We start from the raw sequence: 23,357 nt of genomic DNA on the forward strand, positions 1-23,357 counted from the left end.
ACCTGACAACAGAATTTACCTGTCTGTAGAAACTCAGATACGACACACATGTTCTTTGCATATGGTGTGATATAGGAGGAGAGGTGGTCGAGGTTCTGGGTGGTAGCACTAGTATGATGTGGGGGGCCACATGTTATTGTAGAATCACGTATCGCACAATATACTGATCAAGGTTGTGTCATGATTCAACTCACTGACTACTTAATAAATGAATTTAACATATGGTTGTTTCACAAAAAAAGTACAACATGACAATTTCATTTTAACGTAAAATATTGTGATAAAAAGTGAGGAATGTTTACAATAAATGTTGATGATGTTATTCTATCAAATATTAACATAGAAAAATAAAAAAAGGGTATAACACAGACATAAATTATTTTTGTTTCCATCTTATAATTCACATGAATGGTTTAATGTCAGAAAGAAGAAGCACATTATAGTACTTGCTCACATCTAGGTCATAATGCTCATTTTGGTTAACGACTAACATGTCAGCAAAAGTCAGTTTAAGCCACGATAGGTCTCCCTTCCTCTCTGTATTTGATTAATGTAATATACACTTTGGTATTTTATTCTTTATATTGTATACTAATTATATTAATTATCATCAACAGATAACCACTTGAGTCCAGAGCCCATTCACATTCATATTAGCCTCATTGCTAATGGTGCAATTTGGAGTCCAGAGGTGCATCATGGGAAGAGTCAAACCATGTGAATGTTGGGGTCCTTGGTGGACACTCATACCAGTTAATTAACAACCATCAACTCCTTTAAACCTTGCTTGAAGATGTGAGGTGTGGCCTCTTCTACATTCACAACGACAAAAATCCAGGATGAATGAGTCAGTCACAGCAATTTCCTGATTTGACGGCATTGACGCATTCATGTGTCAATCACGTGACCTGGCTTGGTAACGCAACATCATCTGATTCTGAGGAATAAATAAAGAGGATGACAGCAAGTGGCTGCATTTACATTCGAGCAGATCAGATGAGAAGAAACCCAGCACAAATTCAAAGTATTCAAGGAGTTGTTTCAGTCACAGACTACGGCGACTGCAGGTTTGACTTTTAAACACCTGAAAGGGTTGGAATCAGTTCCTCTAGAAAGAAAGATGTATTGCTGTAGTTTTTTTCCACCTTTTAATAGATTTGTTAAGTTCCTGGGATAATACAAATAAGTAAATGTAACTTTACACAGACATCAGTATCTGCATGGCTGAATTAATTCTGTATTGATCATATATAATATTTCATGCTTCATCAGAACATTCCACAACTGAATAATATTTTCTGATGCACTTTCTCTTCCTCCCCTGCTCGTCTCATCACACCTCAAATGGATCAAGATGGATCTGAATGAGAAAGTGTGGAAATTTGGTGAGTTTTTTCTCTCTTATTTCAGTCTGACCTGGATTGTATGTCAGCAGTGAAATTGAAAGTACACTATGGCTCTCATCAGTTCCTACATCGACTCTCCATCTGCAGTATAAAAAAACATTAAAGAAAGTTGTAGTTCTGCTTTTTCAGATGGATGTCTGGAGTGTGGATTTCATCATTCATTTCACTGGACTTTCCCGTCGAATACATGTGATTCTGTGTCAACATGTAGTCATTTCACTTTACTGAAATCAAAATGACTGTTTTGGTTACAGTATTAGTCACTGAGTGCGACGCAACCAAGGTCAAACACAAGTTTACCATCTTGGCAGCTTGTGTTAAACTCTTAAACACAATGTTTTCATTTCATTGTGTCTCCAGTTGCCGTCGTTGCATTGCTGCTCGCTCTGTACCACGCCATGGCAGGTGTCAGGCTGAAAGAGCATCTGTCTGATTGTCTGGAGGACAAAGACTACGACCAACTGATGGAGACTGTGGAGACTGGCCTTCCACACCTAAACACGTCTCATCACGTTGTCATCGTTGGGGCTGGTGTAGCTGGGCTGACAGCGGCCAAGTTGCTACAAGAAGCAGGACACAAGGTACGTGTGACCTGACCAATACTAATAATTTTGGAGACGACCCACCAGAGAACTTTTGAGAGATCATTTGTGACAATCTAATTATGCTATAACTGGAAGTGTGTGTGTTATATCAGCTGAGATACAAAAGAAAAAAGGGAAAGCAGGAGCATTCCCAAGCCATTAGCTGGTGGATTAATTAAACAGACTTCAAGATAATCTATATATCACAGCAATTGCCACAGAGTGATCTCAGAAATTTGGGTCACCTTATAATGTGACATCTGTGGGAATGTTTCTTTACTCATTTTCGTAGACTAGTCTCAGGGCATTTAGGTTCAAAAGAAAATCAAATACTAGTAAAAGCTTTTCTATGTAGAGAAGCATAAAGAGCATCACGACTTATCACCACTATTAATAAATAGCATAATACTACTAACTGTCCTAGTAGCAGTACACAGTTAATACTGCGACAACACATTTTCCTCATCTTGTTTGTATTTTTTTTCCCGTTTGAACATTGTTGAAGCAAGTGGACGAGTTGGAGGACGAGTGGAAACTTACAGGAATGAAAAGGAGGGCTGGTACGCCGAACTGGGGGCCATGAGGATCCCAAGTTTTCACCGGTACGTCAAAGATTTGAAGATAAACATATAAAAGACATCTTTCAAACTAACATGACAGTGATTAGGGATCCTTATGAGGCTACAATGTACAATTTGCAGACCAACTTAATTAAACACTGAGGGGAAGATGCTGATAAAGCTTGGTAGTATCCAAACACCCACAAGTGTCAAGACATTTTTCTCACATCAGCCTCTCTGTCAACAGCATAGTCCTCTGGTTTGCTGAACAGCTGGAGGTTAAGCTGAGGAAATTTGTCATGGATGACCCCAACACCTTTTACCTGGTTAACGGGATTCGGAAGAGGACGGAAGCAGTGAAAAAGAATCCTGATATTCTAAAGTACAAGGTGAAGCCAAGTGAGAAAGGGAAGTCTGCCGACGAGCTGCTGCAACAAGCTCTGAAGAAGGTACTTGAGAAAGATTCACTGAAATTGCTGTGCTTATACTTGCTAATTTGAGTTGTCAAACATCTTTTATTTTTTATTTTATTGTCTTAGTACTAAATTTATGTACCACAGTACTGCTGTCAGATAGAAGTCATCAGTACAACTATTGGGTTTAATGAGTTGTTTGTAAAGTTTTGGTTCCTCAAAACACTGCATGCTAGTACTAGCTCAATCAAGCTAGTATATGGCTATATGTAAGCGATATAAATATAATTCATTCATTCATTTTCTGTAAGCAATTGTCCTCTAGAGGCTCAGGTTGGGGGGCTGAGCCTATCCCAGCTGTCATTAGGTGAGAGGTGGGGTACACCCTGGACACAGGGAGACAGACAATCATTTACACTCACACCTACAGCCAATTTAGAATCACCAATGAGTCTAACAAGCATGTCTTTGGACAATGGGAGGAAGCCAGAGTACCCGGAGAGAACCCAGGCTGATGCTCTGAGGCATCAGTGCTAACCACCACCCCACTGTGCCTCCCCTAATTTTCTTTTTCTTTTCTTTTTGTAGGTGAAAGATGAAGTGGAGGCTCATGGCTGCTGGGCGGCTCTGAAAGAATATGACCATTATTCTGTGAAGGTAAAATGTGATCAAACCAAATGGTTGTAAAGTAAATTTATTGTGAGGCCTTAACTGGGTGTGCTTTTCCCAAAGGTTGAATATTTAAAAGCAGAGTTCATTACAAATATTAAACTTTGGCAGTTTTTCCAGGAAAACCAGCATCCAACAGTATCTGAATCATCATATTTGAAAATATTGATTTTATGCAAATACATGAGAACTGATTTTGCAATGCGAACCTATGTTTCTGAAGGAGTACCTGAAAGAAGAAGGAGGTTTGTAGTCCAGAAGCCATCAGGATGATCAGAGAACTGCTTAATGAACAGGGTATGATGCACACTGCGCTGAGTGAGATGATCTACTTCCAAACTCACATCAATGATAACACCATGTAAGGCCCAGCAAATTTTAAAAAGTTAAAAATAGCATAACAGACAACATTGTCTTCTGATGCAAAGAAGGAGATGTAAATTAGGTTATATCCAAAACTCAAAACTGCTGACGAGCATGTCTGTGGAGGCGGGAGGAAACCGGAGTACCCGGAGAAAACCCACGCAGACAAAGGGAGAACATGCAAACTCCACCCAGAAAGGCCGAAGCTGGACTCGAACATGGACCTTCTCACTGGGAGGCATCAGCGCTAACCACCGATTACCAGAAAAGTTTATCAAGAATTTGATAAAGTATTTGTTTGTCCAGTAAAACATACTTATTATTTACGTATTTTTCTCTGGAAAGTTGAAATTTATGTGACCCCTCAGCAAGAAACTTTTTTTTTGTCTAAAGCCTCAAACCTATGATTTCAGAGTTCATGGAAACAAATCTTCTCACCTCAATGAAACTGCCATTTACTTCTATGCAGATGACACAGATTTCAATCTATATGTATTACTCTTCATATATTTGTTAATATCATATATTGCTTATATCTACTGTTAATTATTTACTACTAAAGTGGAAAAATGACTGTTCCAGCTACACCTGAATGGCAATCGTTAATGTACACCTATTTTCGTGTCTATTCCTTCATTTATGGTTGATTTATTTTCTTCTTTTATACCATAAGTTTTTGAGTATTTCACCCTGGATAAAATAAAGAATCCATCTATCTATTCAGTGAATGAAATGGTTTGGTGCAAATCACTGAGCTGTTTGTGTCAGATGAACAAGCATGAACAGCCAAACCTTTTATCTTCATCAAATATAAATTATTGACTGCAGCCTTAGTTTATTTACAGGAATACAGTCTTCAAAGAAGTCTACAATGTGCAGATAAAAAGAAGTTAGTGTGATATCCAACTGGCACTGTGGTCTCTTCATTACTGCTTGAATGATTATAAAATATAGTTTACCACAAATTTTGACAAGGTTCCTATATTGTTTTTTATTTATTTATTTATTTATTTTTTTATGTGCTGTATATCACAAGACTTGCCTACACGTAGTGAAACCAAAACCAAATGCTGATTTTAAAGAAGGGAGTCCAGTCTGTTGCATAGAAGGAGTGGATATAAAAGGTGACAATTTCACATCCGCTCACTCCTCCATCGGCTTGAACGGTAGGCATCTGCTGTTTTAATCTCAAAAAACCTCCACTACAGCCACACTGTGAGTATGTCACCATGAGGAATGATTGATTCTGCTTCTTTAATGACATTCTTACATTTAAATATACTTAGATGATGGGATGAAACCGTGGTCTTAAAGTATTGTAACATGTTGGGTTAGGGTTAGGGCAGCAAAAACAAGAACTACTCAATAGAATTGGAAACTGAATAAAATAACAGAAATGTGTTTAATGTATTGTTTAAATGATAATTAAAATAATAATTCCTGTTTGTGCTCCTATTTACCATAAAACATTAGGAGATCTGTTTTCTTATAGACCTTTGCAAACTTTATTTCAATTGATTTTGACAATCTGAATAAATTAAACTCTGTGATTGCCGGAGATGTAGTCTGTGTCAAGAGTTTACACTAACTTTCTGTTTCTCTTCTTCTTGTCAAGCCACCAACACAAAAAGAACTAAAAAAGAACTATGCCAAGAGAGATGGCTCGACACATGGTGATGTGCAAATTGCGTAAGTGTTTGGAGGTGATATTGCTTTGTTTTACTGTGGTCTTCTAAGATTCCCTTTTGGAATTTAAAATTGGAAGAGTTTAATTCACTTTCTTGAGTTATTGTTCTGCACTTTCAAGTATGCGATGTACAGTACGTGCAAAAACTCCTGCAACTTCCTTGATCTTAACCTCTGTCTGCGGTTTGATACCACAGGATAAAGTGCTGTTGTACTTCTGCTTTTTGTGGTTCATCAGTTTTTCATGAGTTCAACTTGATATTCACCACTACTTGAGGAAAGGGAAGTCTTTGCTGGAATTTACAAGTATATGATACAGATCACGTACTAACCGCAGAGTGTTGAGATTCTTTTCTTTTTCTCATACATTCTTACACTGGGATCATTATCAATGCATTCATTTACCCATTTATTTTTAACACCTGCCCATATAAGAGAGAAAAGAAGATTTCTGGTATTAAGGTGAATCACTCTGAATTCTACAAGTAATCCAGCTTTCATAAACATTTATGCTTACGGATTATATTAAAAAAATAAAAGTTGCACTTGCACCAAAATCTATTAGACAAAATAGAAAAAAAAAACATCCAAAATATTACCAAGGTATTTTATTTATTACTTTAACCATGCAGACTGATTACATCCATCATTTAAAATAATTCATTAGTAGCATAGAAATCATCCTGCAACAAACTGCGGAAGCTATAACTACAACTACTCACGCCTAGATATTATGTGGATACCAGGAAACCATAAAATAACGCTGTGTGGTCCCTTGATAAAAAAACAAAAAAAAAAAACAAAAAAAAAACAAGACCTAATTGGAAAGTCCTCTGACCAATCAGATGACACATAGAGCCACAGATATTTACTGGAACAGAATCACTTTCAGACACACTTGTAAGTGGGGTGAAGTCAGGCTGGCATCTGGACTAGAAAAGAGTAAGACTGCACTTGGATATGGTATTAATACACGATAAGTACGACCATATTCAGTTTGCATACAATAAATATGAAGAACAAGGCTTCATTTTCAGCTCATTAGGTTGGATTGATGTGAGCATGATGGATAGCTGAAATCTTTAATCCCCTCATACTAATGTGAACATGTTTTTTTAATACAGATTAGTGATCAACAAGGATTGCTGAATAAAATCAAATGAGGGTTTCTAATGTTCACTGATCTTCTTGTTGCGCCTCCAGTTTCTGTCGGGGTGCTGCTGTTTTCTCTCTACCTTGCTGCCGCCAACGCTCGCAGCATGAAGCAACATCTGTCTGACTGCCTGCAAGACAATGACTAGGACCTGCTGCTGAAGACGGTGGAGGATGGCCTTCCACACTTAAACTCGTCTCATTGTGTTGTCATCGTTGGCGATGGCATGGCCGGACTGACAGCTGCTGCATTGCTGCAAGACGCAGGACACATGGTACGTCAGTGGCTTTTCTCCTGGAGGCCAAGGGAAGCCATGCTTCCTCTCTTCTATAGTTTCTCGAACATTCATTAAAGAAAACACTCCTTTTGACAGTTCAGCAATTCTTCTCCGTCACTGTCCTCTCTTCCTTATTTCTCTTCTCTAATTATTGAGCATTTTACAATGTGTAAAACAGTGCCCTCTACATATTACATAGATGAAGAGTGGTGAAATCTTATATTGCACACTGTTGTTCTCCCCAATTGGTGAACCAATCAAAAGAGGCTGCTGTCATGATACTGCTCACCTGTGACTGGCTAGGACTGTGTCACGGGAAGCCAGACAATCTTGGGCCTCAGCCAATCAAGTTTCATGAGCAAACTTATCAAGTGTAGTAATGGAGTGTGAAGATTTTACAAAACTACCTCTTCAGCACCAAGTTAAGTTCAAATCTGATGGCAGGCCAACACCGACACCTGACCTTTGTCCAGCGATGAAGAAATTTTTTTCAACTTCTGATATGGAGAATTGCACGTGCAGTGAGTGGTTGCTGCAACACTGAACTTCAGCCATTATTTTTGTGGCCAGTAGTGACTAATGTTAAATGAAATAGCGACATACCAGCTGCAACATACTGCTTCTGTCCCCCCTAGTTGCTGAAAAAACAACTAGGGTTGAGGTGGCAAGTAGGTTGAATATCATGAATATCATGAAAAAAACAGCTACAACAAAAAGCAGCTACAACAAATGACAGTTTTACTTTGTGTTGGTTCTCTTGAATCTGGTGCATATATCATTTTATTTAATAGTTACCCAGCAAACCACAAGCCTGAACCCTCACGTATTCCAAAATACGAATCATTCCTGAGCTCTTTTACATTTTAGTTTATTGTCATCAGATCTGACTCTGACTCAGCTGCCAATCACTTAACCAGGAGCAGGCTGTTATTTTTTCTGCTTCTGCAAAGGTCAATCAAAGAATTGTGGGTGGGGCTTGATGTGGTGATGGACAGAAGAATATCAGTAGTCATGCACCTCTGTTTTTACTGACTGTCCGTTACTTATGTCAAATTGTCTGAACCAGGTAACCATGGTGGAGGCCAGTGGTTGTATCAGGGGACGTTTGGAGACCTACAGGGACAAAGAGAACGGCTGGTACGCTGAACCTGGAACCATGAGGATCCCTGAATCTCACCAGTGAGTTACTTCATTTATGTCACTTGAAGGAGCAGTGGGTTGGGCTTTTGGAGGTCTGTTAGTGGAGGTGGAATGTAGAAGACCTATTAATAACTATGTTTTCATTAAACCATCTACTCAGACGTCTACTGTCGTCCTGTTGCTGTGATTTCGGCGAAAGTAGCAGTTCAACATTTATTAACTGAGCCAGTCAGTTTGAACACTAAGCACTAGGGATGTAGTTACAGAACAATACCACGTATAAAGTACAAATGCTCACAATGCCGTAGACCATTGCCCAGAACCAAACCCCAAGCCCACCTGGATTTATTATTTTTATTTTATTATTTAATTGTCACATTGGTACATATTTCTCAGAGAGTATGATCCCTGGGTTCCTGCAGTATGAGCCTTGCTATGAGCTCCAAATCATGAAGTAGATTGCCAGGAAAGTCACAAAGACAGAGAAGGTAGACAAACATATGAAGCTAAATGAGTAAACTAAGGAAAGGTTAAAACAGACAAAAAGATGCACAAATAGCGTAAGGGCAAAGTAAGAAAAACTAATGGACTTATGGACTTGTTCCATACAATTTGCATGCCAATCTTGACAAAACAATATACAGCAACTAAAACATGCCACAAATGTCCATGATATTCCCACAATACTAAAAAATATGAATATTTTCCAAAAAAATCATATTAAAGTACTATTTATATTTATATTTGTCATGAATGTGGTACACCTGTATCACTTCAGCCATTTGAGCATTGTCTGCTTTGAGCCTTTCCTCTAGCTGCCCTCCTTTATTCTGGAACAGCTTTGTCAGGTTGTTGGAGTGCAGATCCAGTTGAGACAGGAAATTTGATTGAAGTGGGGCGGCGATGATCCTTTTGAATTCAGCGTTTCTGAAAACAGGTAAAAATCACCATTGATTGAGGTCCAAATGCTAAACACCAAGGGGAAAGCCACCATCACACATACAGCAGAGCAAAACAGCAGAGGGAGGTGATAAATCAGCAAATCCATGACAAAAACCCTCACCTCACTGACTTCAAACAGGGCAGGCCAATTTGCCATGAAACTCTCCACCATTGGTGCATCTTGCACAACTTCGTATCTTCTGTGTACAAAAGTCTTTTCCATCTTGAGTTTCACAGCATCTTCTGCTTGTCTTCTGCTTGCACGAGCACCCCCTCTGAATGGAGGTCCTCCTCCTGGCGTTCCGGTGGAGGCCAGATTCAGTTCTCAACTAAATCATTTTGATTCAACGCATGGGAAACTCGTACATTCAACATTCTCTATAATCAATATAACTTAAGATGATTAAATCGAGTTCACAAGAGGTCGATCGAGGGTGCAGCCCAGGACACCAGCTGATGCTGTTTCTCCAGCAGACCACACCATAAAAGATGGCTGAACCACAGAGTCATAGAAGGACCTCAGCAGGGCGTCCTGCACTCTTAAGGACCACAGCCTCCACAGCACATGGGGTCTGCTCTGACCCTTCCTGTATAATGTTGTCAGTGCAGTCCAGATTCTTGTTAAGGTGAACACCCAGGTACCTGTAAGAGTCCGCTATCTCAGTGTCCATTCCCTGGGAGGGAGCAGTGCTTTGAATACAAACATAGAATATGTGTGCTTTGTGGTATTTCGCTACAAACTCTGGACCCAGTTCTAGTGAAGGGGTTGCTAAATGCAGTGGGAATCATGTCATTGCTACCGGATGTTTTCTACAATCTAGAAAACATTTAAAATTTTGTCTTTTTAGGCGAGTTTCACCACCAGCACGTTGTTAAATGTCTGCACTGTTTTTAAGATAATTTTATTCTGAGTCTCAGCTGTACTCGACTCATAAGTTTGTGTAATAAAGTATAGACCTTGGAGGACATTATTAAGCAAATATCAGCGTTGCACTGAATGCATTTGCTCTGGCTTCACTCTTTGCACCACCCACTGATATTGAGGCTATTTCCACCACCTCTGCTTCTCAGAGGAGGTTCCCGCCACACAGGAAGAGACCACTTCTCACTTTATACTTCAGTTCAGTCAGCATCAAGACAACATGGAGGTCACAGCTTTCCGCATCGCACTGTGTGAGTACTGGCTCTGTTCCAGACTAAAACTGAGTTAACTTAAATTTAATGCTTTTAACTGATGTATTACACATTTAATAGAAAACATACTGAACATCCTGAGCAGCCATAAGAAACGACAAAACTTTTATTGATTCATCTACTTTGTTTGTATCTTCAGTGACTGTGATGATCCTGCTGTGTGCACACAATCAGGAAGTTGGTGAGAACATTTTTTGTTGGTTAATTTAAGAAAAGAAGCCTTAATGTCTTGAGATTGATGTGTTTAATCATCAAAGGAGTTCCTCTATTACTTTTATACTTTTAAATATTGTAAACGTTGCCCATCAGTTCACAGGAGTAAATGTCGGAACTGAATTTTTCTGTTTTTCTTTGTCTCAGATGCAGCTTTTCTTCGTATTGCTCCAAACAGACTGCAGTTTTTTGTATATGAGTCGGTCACTTTGTACTGTGATGGAGTCTTTTATTGTGATGTTGAACATAAGTCGATTGGGGAGACACCTTCGTGTTGCACCACTAATAACACAATATCAAGAGGACCTAACTGCACCATTGAAAGAGTTTTTCAAGTTGACTCTGGAAAGTACTGGTGTGAGGAAGGAGGAGAGAGAAGTAACATCATAAACATCAATGTTCCTTGTATGTTTACAGTTTGACACTGATATTTTGTGATTATCTCAACATGATTTCAAGATAAATTAAATATGATCGTGTTGTCCAGCTGGTTCTGTGATCCTGGAGAGTCCTGCTCTTCCTGTGATGGAGGGAGAAGATTTGACTCTGAGCTGCAGAACCAAAATATCTTCCTCCAACGTCCAAGCTGATTTCTATAAAGATGGAGCCCACAAGTGGAGAAGCTCCACAGGAAATCTGATCATCAAAACAGTCTCTATGCTTGATCAAGGATTCTACAAATGTCACATCTCTGGAGTTGGAGAATCACCTCAGAGCTGGCTGACTGTTGGAGGTGAGACATGTTGTTTAAAATGTTTTATTTTATTTTATTTTTGATCTCGTACATGTTTACACTCTCAAACTATTCCCGTCTCTTTCAGTTTCAGGTTTTTCTACCATCGATACAGAAGATACAGAAGATCACGTAGATTCTAACCCTGATTCCTCATCCACCATAAGTACACCATGGATCATCATCGCTGTCTTGTTGACACTTTTCTTGTTGGTCATGGGACTAGTACTCTGCTTTGGCAGATTTGCCTGTAGAAGAGGTGAATAACATAACGTGATGTTTAGTGCTCACTGGTATTGCTTTGCTTCATCCACTTCCACATTCAAAAAAGTCAGTGGAGTGTCTCAGGGTTCTGTGCTAGGGCCAAAGCTTTTTACATTATAAATACTTCTGTTGGGTAATAATTTGGGTAAAAATGAAATGAACTTCCCTCTTATGTTTCTTTTGTTACATAGAAAATAAGGTACTCAGTGTACTTTAGGGCCATGAACCTGTTCAAAATGCCATATTTTTTTGCAGAATTTCATTCACAGGCAACCAGACTCATCAGAGCATCAGACAGATTTAACGTTCCAAAGTTATTAAATATACATATTTATTGTTTTTTTGTTTTGTGTATGATGTATTTTTCTAACAAAGAAAACACACGTGTAGTTTTTTATTTGTCTTCACAGCAGCAGAATCCAGACTTCGTTCAGTGACACGAGACCCTGTTAGCTGTGACTGCTACTATTCTACAGTTAAGTATGTAAGTCAGATACAGTCTTTTATCTCCTCCTCTTTCTATGAGCACGTTCTTGCTGTCCAGTTATAGAAAGAAAACTCAAAAGCAACTTAAAAACCTTGAGCCACCGAGCTCCTCATCTTTTGTCAGTGCAGCATATACACATCCTGTATGAATCTCCAACACTTTAAACTCTGTCTCTAAGGACTGATTCTATTGTCATGTCTCTAAGACAGTGTAATTTAAATGGTTGAAGGGCTTTGCTTAGTAAATTTCTTTATTTAATCTGCAACTTGCATGATATTTGTCTTCTCTATGCTGTGTTGCAGGTTGTTAAGCGCTCACTGAAAGGAGGAGCTCTGTGATCTACATGAAAATCAATAAGTGACACAATTAGAGCCAGAATTGTTGTAGTTACCGTACAAACTGGAAAAGAATAGTTAACATTCTTTTGACCTCACACTCGTTTTCTGTGTTATAAATTTAAACTATTTTATCAAGCTTGACAGTGTGTGCGCTTTAACCAACACATCAGAGGGGTTTCAGTTTATTTTCGTCAGGCAGTTTAACCAACTTGTTTCATCAGCCTCGTCTGTTCAGTTTCTCACCAGAGGAACTCTGCTGCTGCTTCTAAACGTTCTGCGGTTGTTTATGTATCTGAAGGGGTTGTATTGCTTTTTTAGGTTGTGGTCAGCGACAAGACGTGAGTTTCTTAAGAGATTTTCAGAGATGAGAATAAAAGTCATGTGCTACATATCAAGGCGTCTCTGTGTGTTTGTTCCGTGGTACCAAATGTCAGTGTTTTCTAACGTGTGTCATGATAATTATAACTATAGCAGAAGGTTCCTCGGCTTTTAAATTCATTAACGTCCTCATGAAATAACCTGTGGTACAGTTACTTTCACACTGACAATGGTCTTATGAAATAATAATACAGACTGGCTGGGCCGAGTTACGTTTAATCAAACCATGTATGATAACAAACATTTATCATTCTGTTGTGCTGGGGACCCACACTATGTGCCACTGCTTTGGCGGCGTGAGGTCTGGTCGTAGGGATAGTTGGTTACACAAATGCACTGAATCTAACAACAAAATCAGAGTTGCAACAGTGTTGACATGTGATTCAGTTCAAGATAAAGCGATGGAACTGTTAAGAGACACAGGTGCTGTGTTTAAAGGCTCATTTAAGGTAGTACAGTACTGGACCCTGGTACATGCATTAGTAGCCTACATTTATACTTGTACCTCTTCAGTCTGACTCACTCTAACTTTTCTATGAGGCTTTCTGCCAACGCACTGTGTGCATTTGGTTCTGAAACAGGATGTCAACATCAGATATATGCATTTCTTTTCTTGCAGCTGAATATTTTATTGTTTCAGTGTGTGTGACCATCACTGGCCCTCCCTGGGAGCTAGTTTGTTGGTATTTATTGAGTGGAGTGACCTTTTGTGGCAGGTAGGACAGTGCTACACCTCGCCACCCTCACTCAGGTTTCAGGGGGTCAAGGGGGGTTCAGTGCAGATCTCTGGAGGAATGGTCTGGAGAGTCCAGGGGGGTAAGGTTGTCCCAATAGAGGCCATAAGTCAAAGATAGGGCAAATAGTGATAGAGTAAAAGAGCAGTCCAGTCTTTATTAGACGGGACTCATCAGTTCTTATTGATGTGACCCAGCACAAGCTGGCAGGTGACATCTCACATTCATGTGGGCATTCCCTAAATATCTAAATATGAGACCATCAGAGGCCAGAGTAAGGTCAGGGGGGGTCAGAACCACGCCCAGAAAACCAACACCATAGTGCACATGGGTTCCCCCCACCACCAACATTTCATGCGCCGAACTCTTTCCCCTGACAGTAGAGAGCCAGAGACAATCTACCAGGGTGGAGACTGTGGGACGAGGGACCCCCCATCGCCCAGACACCACCCGGCCCGGCCACTGTCCAACTGAGGTCACCAGCACTGACGGCTGCCAATGTAGTCACCATGAACCAACACCAACCTAGCAAATGGCATTTTTTGGATTACCATGATTCGGATGACTGAAATCTATCTTACTTGAAAATTGAAATTTATGTTACCTTCTCATCATCTGTGGTCCTGCAGATCCGACTGCTCTGTCTGTGAGAATAGTAACACTTGCCAAGTCAATTTTATCTTGAAAACACAATTTGTGAGAAAGTGTACTTACCCTTCCTTTTACTTGTAGGCTAAGATATCATATATTAGTCAAAAATATTTTTAAATGAGGTACTTATGGGACTTTTAAATTAGTGTCCGATTGATTGGGATTTTTTGGCCCGATAACGACAGCAGATATTAGAGGAGGTGCAATCACCGATAGCCGATATGCAACCGATATAGTGAGTTTTTGAGCTCGAATGAAAACCGGCCGATTGTGCATAGATTTTGCACCGATATGATTATGTAATGTGGCCTTTAATTGTTGCTCCAAAGGTGTTTTCATGTTTACAGTTACTTATTTCATGAACTAACTTACCGTGAATTGTGGTAAAGGGGGAAAAGTCAGCTGGTTGATCGACTGACTGGTCAGATGATGGGGAGGTTTCGTGGTGTAGAGTGGAGGAGGGTCTCACTGAAATGTGAGCTGAGTCGATCTGGGTGAGCAGAGCGCGCTCCACTGGACAAAATAAATCAGTACACCAGCGGGTTCTTTTGTCGTTGTCACACTTTGTTTTTTCTATCGGCGCAACATTTCACCGATATGATAGAACCCCCGATAAAAGAGGAGCCCTCCTATTGGGCCCGATATATCTGTTACCGATAATCGGTCGGTCACTATTTTAAATAGGTTTTAACCACTTCCACATATAATTTGCTTTGTATCATATTTGATACATTTGGCATTCACCGCAAGTTACCACCCACATTATTATGATACTGTTTTATTTTGCTTGAGCTTCTGTCCTTGTTTAGAAAAAAATAGACTATGTGTCTGGAGTTTGAGGGTTCTGCTGGTTCAGTATCTTAGCTGCTCCTAGGATTGCCATACTTTTCTGGACTGAGGTTTCAGGTGTTGTTCCTGGGATCTGTTGGAGCCACTCTCCCAGTTTGGGAGTCACTGCCCCAAGTGCTCCTCCTACCACGGGGACCACGCTAACCTTAACCTTCCACATCTGTTCCAGTTGCTCCTTCAAGCCTTGGTACTACTCAACCTTTTAGTGTTCATTCTTTCTGATGTTGAGGTCAGACAGTATCGCCATCTGCTCCTTGTCCACCACCACTATGTCCAGTAGTTTGCCAGGACCTGTTTGTCTTCAGCTTGGAAGCTGAAGTCCCACAGAACCTTGGCCTTGATGTTCTGACCCAGCTAGCATCTTACACCCTGCTACTATATGCTGGACTGAGACCTGTGCTACAGGTATAGATTGTACTACAGGTCGTATAGTGTATTTGATCCACAACTTTTCAATATGATTTTACTGTAACATAACGTACACAGCATGCAGTAATTATTGGTTTTTGCAGTAAAGTAAATATTCAAACATCAGTAACAAGAATTATATAGTCTTACTGTATAAGACTCAACTTGAATAGTTACAATGCTTTGATAAATCCACTAGGGGGCAGATGGCACATCTTAAATTCTTTACAGTGTTTATTGTGTGGGTGGAGAGATGTCTCAGAAACCCCTGAATCACATATGACACACTCGGTGTCAAAGAATGAAGACTTAAATGTTGTGTCATTAATCGACTGTCCAATGCTGCATTTGGGTTGTACACTTGATTACTTTTGTGAGTAGTATTTGATTGATATTTTGTCACTGGGTCATCCTGCATGGGAGTAATTCTGTTCAGACTGAGTTATAAGAATCTGTGTGCTATTCATATGGCACCTTAAAAGCAAACAGCATTTGCATCAAAGTGCTTCACATGCAACATGTCATATAAACGTTTAAATTACAGATCAACACCACTGTCTCAACAAATGAAAAGCTATTAACATCCAGGGCTATTAACATCCAGGGTGACCAGCAAATGTCAGTTTAAGTCACAGGGTGACCAGCCAACATACCACGATCTGAGGATCTGAGGGTTCTGGTGATGGTGTAAGGGGTGAGAAGCTCAAAGATATATGAACGGGCGAGATATGGAGGGATTTACATGGAGGGATTTATAAACAAGCAGAAGAATTTTGAAGTGTATCCTAAAATGAACGGGGAGCCAGTATAATGATGCAAGAATGGGAGTGACATGCTTCTTTGACCTTGTTAATAACCCGGCGGCAGCGTTTTGGACTAGTTGGAGACAGGAGATGGTGGTCTGGTTGATACCTGAGTGGAGGGAGTTGCAGTAGTCCAGCCTGGATGATATGAATGCATGAATAACTGTTTCTCCATCAGAGGGTGATAGGAATTGCCTGAATTTAGAGATGGTTCTAAGCTGAATGAAACTGAACCTGACAACAGAATTTACCTGTCTGTAGAAACTTAAGTTATTGTCAGATACGACACACATGTTCTTTGCAAATGGTGTGATATAGGAGAAGAGGTGGCCGAGGTTCTGGGTGGTAGCACTAGTATGATGTGGGGGGCCACATGTTATTGTAGAATCACGTATCGCACAATATACTGATCAAGGTTGTGTCATGATTCAACTCACTGACTACTTAATAAATGAATTTAACATATGGTTGTTTCACGAAAAAAGTACAACATGACAATTTCATTTTAACATAAAATATTGTTATAAAAAGTGAGGAATGTTTACAATAAATGTTGATGATGTTATTCTATCAAATATTAACATAGAATATTTTTAAAATGGACGAAAAAAACGTATAACACAGACATAAATTATTGTTGTTTCCATCTTATAATTCACATGAATGGTTTAATGTCAGAGAGAAGAAGCACATTATAGTACTGGCTCAGATCTAGGTCATAGTGGTCATTTTGGTTAATGACTAACATGTCAGCAAATGTCAGTTTAAGCCACGATAGGTCTCCCTTCCTCTCTGTATTTGATTAATGTAATATGCACTTTGGTATTTTATTCTTTATATTGTATACTAATTATATTAATTATCATCAACAGATAACCACTTGAGTCCAGAGCCCATTCACATTCATATTAGCCTCATTGCTAATGGTGCAATTTGGAGTCCAGAGGTGCATCATGGGAAGAGTCAAAACATGTGAATGTTGGAGTCCTTGGTGGACACTCATACCAGTAAATTAACAACCATCAACTCCTTTAAACCTTGCTTGAAGATGTGAGGTGTGGCCTCTTCTACATTCACAACGACAAAAATCCAGGATGAAAGAGTCAGTCACAGCAATTTCCTGATTTGACGGCATTGATGCATTCATGTGTCAATCACGTGACCTGGCTTGGTAACGCAACATCATCTGATTCTGAGGAATAAATAAAGAGGATGACAGCAAGTCGCTGCATTTACATTCGAGCAGATCAGATGAGAAGAAACCCAGCACAAAATTCAAAGTATTCAAGGAGTTGTTTCAGTCACAGACTACAGCGACTGCAGGTTTGACTTTTAAACACCTGGAAGGGTAGGAATCAGTTCCTCTAGAAAGAAAGATGTATTGCTGTAGTTTTTTTCCACCTTTTAATAGATTTGTTCAGTTCCTGGGATATTACAAAGAAGTAAATGTAACTTTACACAGACATCAGTATCTGCATGGCTGAATTAATTCTGTATTGATCATATATAATATTTCATGCTTCATCAGAACATTCCACGACTGAATAATAATTTCTAATGCACTTTCTCTTCCTCCCCTGCTCTTCTCATCACACCTCAAAACCTAGATGGATCTGAATGAGAAAGCGTGGAAATTTGGTGAGTTTTTTCTCTTTTAATTCAGTCTGACCTGGATTGTATGTCAGCAGTGAAATTGAAAGTACACTACGGCTCTCATCAGTTCCTACATCGACTCTCCATCTGCAGTATAAAAAAACATTAAAGAAAGTTGTAGTTCTGCTTTTTCAGATGGAGTGTGAATTTCATCATTCATTTCACTGGACTTTCCCGTCGAATACATGTGATTCTGTGTCAACATGTAGTCATTTCACTTTACTGAAATCAAAATGACTGTTTTGGTTACAGTATTAGTCACTGAGTGCGACGCAACCAAGGTCAAACACAAGTTTACCATCTTGGCAGCTTGTGTTAAACTCTTAAACACAATGTTTTCATTTCATTGTGTCTCCAGTTGCCATCGTTGCATTGCTGCTTGCTCTGTACCATGCCACGGCAGGTGTCAGGCTGAAAGAGCATCTGGCTGATTGTCTGGAGGACAAAGACTACGACCAACTGATGGAGACTGTGGAGACTGGCCTTTCACACCTAAACACGTCTCATCACGTTGTCATCGTTGGGGCTGGCGTAGCTGGGCTGACGGCGGACAAGTTGCTACAAGAAGCAGGACACAAGGTACGTGCGACCTGACCAATACTAATAATTTTGGAGACGACCCACCAGAGAACTTTTGAGAGACTATTTGTGACAATCTAATTATGCTATAACTGGAAGTGTGTGTGTTATATCAGCAGAGATACAAAACACAAATGGGAAAGCAGGAGCCTTCCCAAGTCTTTAGCTGCTTTGTTAATTAAACAGACTTCAAGATAATCTATTTATCACAGCGATTGCCACAGGCATCTGTGGGAATGTTTCTTTACTCATTCTCGTAGTCTAGTCTCAGGGCATTTAGGTTCAAAAGAAAATCAAATACTAGTAAAAGCTTTTCTATGTAGAGAAGCATAAAGAGCATCACGACTTATCACCACTATTAATAAATAGCATAATACTACTAACTGTCCTAGTAGCTGTAGCAGCATATAATTATGCGGCTGGGCGTGGCCAGGAGCCAATTATGATGGGGTTGTGGATAAAAGAGCGGCCCCTCCTACGCCTCCTCCCTCTGCCTCCCGCTGGCGTAATTTCCGGGACGTCCTGTGCTGTGTGGCTGCAACAGAGGGGCTGTGGGTGGATTCTGGCTCCATGTGGTCTACTTGTCTGGTAAATGCTGGTAGCGGCTCGCTGCTCTTGCCTCGTCTCACTGGTTGCATGAACAGGTGCTGTACCATAAGGTATGTAGTTAATTCTTTCTGAGTCTAACCTGTCCTGTGGGGGGAGCGATCGGGTATTTAATTTCCTTTTTGTTTAAGTAGGATCAAGTCCATCACCTCCATTGGCTCCCTCCCGTCTGCATGACCTCTGCTGCTTTGTCCTGCTTCAAGTTCCTGTCCGTCCGTGCAGCTGTTTCCCGGCTCGGGTTTGGCTGGCTCCGGCGTGCTGCGGTGCTTTGCTGCCGTCCGTCCTATTGCGCTGGTCGTAGCAGCCCGTTCTCGGCTGCCAGCGTCCGCTCTTTTTTTAGTGAGGGTTTCGTGACCCCTTTTATCTGGTTCACACTTTCGGATTTCGTTTTTCATTCAATTCCGATTGTGTTCAATTGATGCTGGCGATTTGATTTGTATTAGCAGTTTTATCATTTCATCTGGTGATATTTTAACTTTGTATATTTGCTGATTATATTTGGTGCTTTTCTTTTTGTTTCAGGGGCTGACGGCCTGTAGTGGTGTGGGTGATCGTAGGAGATCCTCCTGTCTGCTGTGCCGTTTCCAGGGATGTGGGTCGATCACGGGTGTGCTCTTTTCACGTGTGTCTGGGGGAACTTTTACTTTGGGGACCCCTCCTTTCGCTTGCCCTAGCTACTTTTAGGCCGAAGCCCTTGATTAACTTTTGTTTTTGCATTTTCTTTTGTTTGGATCCTTTGTATTAATAAAATATTATTGTGACTAATTTCATGGGCCACGTCTCTTGCTTGCCGAGCAACGGACCTGTATTGTGTAAAACCGAAGATCTGGTAATAGTAATGTCCTTAGGGTGAGTACCTGAGGTGGCGTTGTCTGGCAACAAGTATACTGATTTCAGTGTAAAATAACTAAGTACAATTTATTAGCCCTACCGCCCCGCCACATAGCAGTACACAGTTAATACTGTGTACACATTTTCCTCATCTTGTTTGTATTTCTTTCCCGTTTGAACAAGGTAACCATTGTTGAAGCTAGTGGACGAGTTGGAGGACGAGTGGAAACTTACAGGAATGAAAAGGAGGGCTGGTACGCCGAACTGGGGGCCATGAGGATCCCAAGTTGTCACCGGTACGTCAAAGATTTGAAGATAAACATATAAAAGACATCTTTCAAACTAACATGACAGTGATTAGGGATCCTTATGAGGCTACGATGTACAATTGGCAGACTTTTCAACACTGAGGGGAAGATGATGATGAAGCTTGGTAGTATCCAAACACCCACAAGTGTCAAGACATTTTTCTCACATCAGTGTCTCTGTCAACAGCATAGTCCTCTGGTTTGCTGAGCATCTGGAGGTTAAGCTGAGGAAATTTGTCATGGATGACCCCAACACCTTTTACCTGGTTAACGGGATTCGGAAGAGGACGGAAGCAGTGAAAAAGAATCCTGATATTCTAGAGTACAAGGTGAAGCCAAGTGAGAAAGGGAAGTCTGCCGACGAGCTGCTGCAACAAGCTCTGAAGAAGGTACTTGAGAAAGATTCACTGAAATTACCGTGCTTATACTTGCTATTTTGAGTTGTCAAACATCTTTTATTTTTTATTTTATTGTCTTAGTACTAAATGTATGTACCACAGTACTGCTGTCAGATAGAAGTCATCAGTACAACTACTGGGTTTAATGAGTTGTTTGTAAAAAACACAGCATGCTAGTACTAGATCAATTAAGCTAGTATACAGCTATATAAGCGATATAAATATAATTAATTCATTCATTTTCTGTAAGCTATTGTCCTCTAGAGGCTCAGGTTGGGGGGCTGAAGTCTATCCCAGCTGTCGTTAGGTGAGAGGTGGGGTACACCCTGGACACAGGGAGACAGACAATCATTTACACTCACACCTACAGCCAATTTAGAATCACCGATGAACCTAGCAAGCATGTCGTTGGACAATGGGAGGAAGCCAGAGTACCCGGAGAGAACCCAGGCTGATGCTCTGAGGCATCAGTGCTAACCACTACCCCACTGTGCCTCCCCTAATTTTCTTTTTCTTTTCATTTTGTAGGTGAAAGATGAAGTGGAGGCTCATGGCTGCTGGGCTGCTCTGAAAAAATATGACCATTATTCTGTGAAGGTAAAATGTGATCGAACCAAATGGTTTAAAGTGAATGTATTGTGAGGCCTAAACTGGGTGTGCTTTTCCCAAAGGTTGATTATTTGAAAGCAGAGCTCATTAAAAATATTTTACTTTGGCAGTTTAAAGTTTGTCCAGGAAAACCAGCATCCAACAGTATCTTAATCACCATATTTGAAAATATGGATTTTATGTGAATACATGAGAACTGATTTTGCAATGCGAACCTATGTTCCTGAAGGAGTACCTGAAAGAAGAAGGAGGTTTGAGTCCAGAAGCCATCAGGATGATCGGAGAACTGCTTAATGAACACAGTATGATGTACACTGCGCTGAGTGAGATGATCCACGACCAAACTGACATCAGCGATGAAACCACGTAAGGCCCGGCACATTCTTCTATTTTGTTCTTCCCATGTCAGCTGTTTATTGTCTCCTGATGCAAACTAGTAGAGCTAAATTATTTGAACTGATGTCTGGGAAGATTCTCAGTCATCCAAGACACAGTACGTCCAAAACTCAAAGGGCCATGAAAATATAAAGTATGATTCTACGTTGAATTCTTTGTAGATACACAGTCTTGTACAAAGTTTCTATACAGTTTGATGAAGGGTAAAGAGAAGGGCTCAAAGTAACAAATATTCACAATCAGCACAACTGGAAAGTTGTACAGCCAGACTGCCAGAAACGTTTTTTTGGCCTATGAGTCCATGGAAACACATCTTCTCACCTTAATAAAACTGCCATCAGAAAAGTCCCTGAAGAACCAAAATTCACCTCTACAAAGATGACACGGTTTGAAGTGCAAAAATACGATAGAGATGTGGGCTTTTCCCGGCTTTTGTGACAGACATTACATCTCAGATGTGAACACAACCATGACTCAGATCATAACTGAGATCTAATCTAAACATACACAGCCTGCTTGTTTCTCTCTGAGCCTACACACATTTTACATTCTCAATATGATCACCTCAGTATGTACGAATCTGTAAATAGTATTAACTGTTTGTCTTTTTGGTTTTAAGGTAATATGAACTGATTGGTGGGTTGGACCTCCTCCCCAAAGCTTTCCTCAACATCCTCGACGTCCCTATACTCCTCAACTCCAAGATCAAATCCATCATCCACACAGATGACGGTGTAAATGTGTGGTATCAGACAGCTCCAGATGCCCACTTAACAGGAATTGCAGCTGATGCTGTCCTGGTAACAACCACGGCCAAAGCAGCCCTCTTCATTGAGTTTTTGCCGCCTCTCTCCATCAGAAAGATGGAGGCCATGCGGGCCGTCCACTACGATAGCTCCACTAAAATCCTCCTCACCTTCAGCGAGAAGTTCTGGGAGAAAGACGGCATTAAAGGAGGAAAAAGCATCACAGACCGGCCCTCTTGTTTCATCTACTACCCCAGCCACAGTTTCCCGAGTAATGAAACCATTCACGTCCTCCTGGCTTCCTACACCTGGTCTGATCACTCCCTCCTCTTCCAAGGTGCGAGTGACGAAGACTTGAAGGAGCTGGTTATGAAAGAATTGGCCCTGATTCATGGTGAGCAGGTGAAGACCCTCTGCATGGGGGTCCTGGTGAAGAGATGGGGTGTGGATCCCTACAGTTTGGGTGCCTTCGCTCTGTTCACCCCCTACCAGCACATAAATTACGCCAAAGAGCTCTTCAGACACAAAGGCAGGGTGCACTTTGCTGGCGAACACACTGCCTCCCCTCACCCCTGGATCGAGACTTCTATGGAGTCTGCAATCAGGGCCGCAACCAACATCAACAACATGGCACTCAAAGAGTTCAGAGCTCAACACAATTAATCAATTTATTTATTTATTTACTCATTCCTTGCATAATTTTTTCTTTTAAACTGATGAATATTTGTGCAATCTTTCAACTCCTGTAGTTGGGAATTCTATATTTTTACCCCAAGAACCGAAATACACATTTGTTTTCAAGTAGTCTGAGTAACTTGGTGCTTAAAATCAAATGTTCTTCTATGATTTTCATCTTCTCAAGCAAACACAAAAAGCTTTTGCAAGTTTTCTGGTAAAAACTCTAAGAACCAAGGCATTACATTGCTCATGTATGTATTACCCCACACTTCTGCCCAGTAACTCAAATAAGCCAAAATAAGTGAACA

General features: G+C 40.4%; 1 pseudogene; it reads left to right on the forward strand.

Annotated features, from left to right (window-relative positions):
* The first annotated feature begins 1,354 nt into the window (after window positions 1-1,354).
* Window positions 1,355-23,034, forward strand: LOC125024331 (annotated as a pseudogene).
* Window positions 23,035-23,357: the final 323 nt, after the last annotated feature.

Source organism: Mugil cephalus, chromosome 1, assembly GCF_022458985.1.
Source record: "Mugil cephalus isolate CIBA_MC_2020 chromosome 1, CIBA_Mcephalus_1.1, whole genome shotgun sequence".
Taxonomy (NCBI): Eukaryota; Metazoa; Chordata; class Actinopteri; order Mugiliformes; family Mugilidae; genus Mugil; species Mugil cephalus.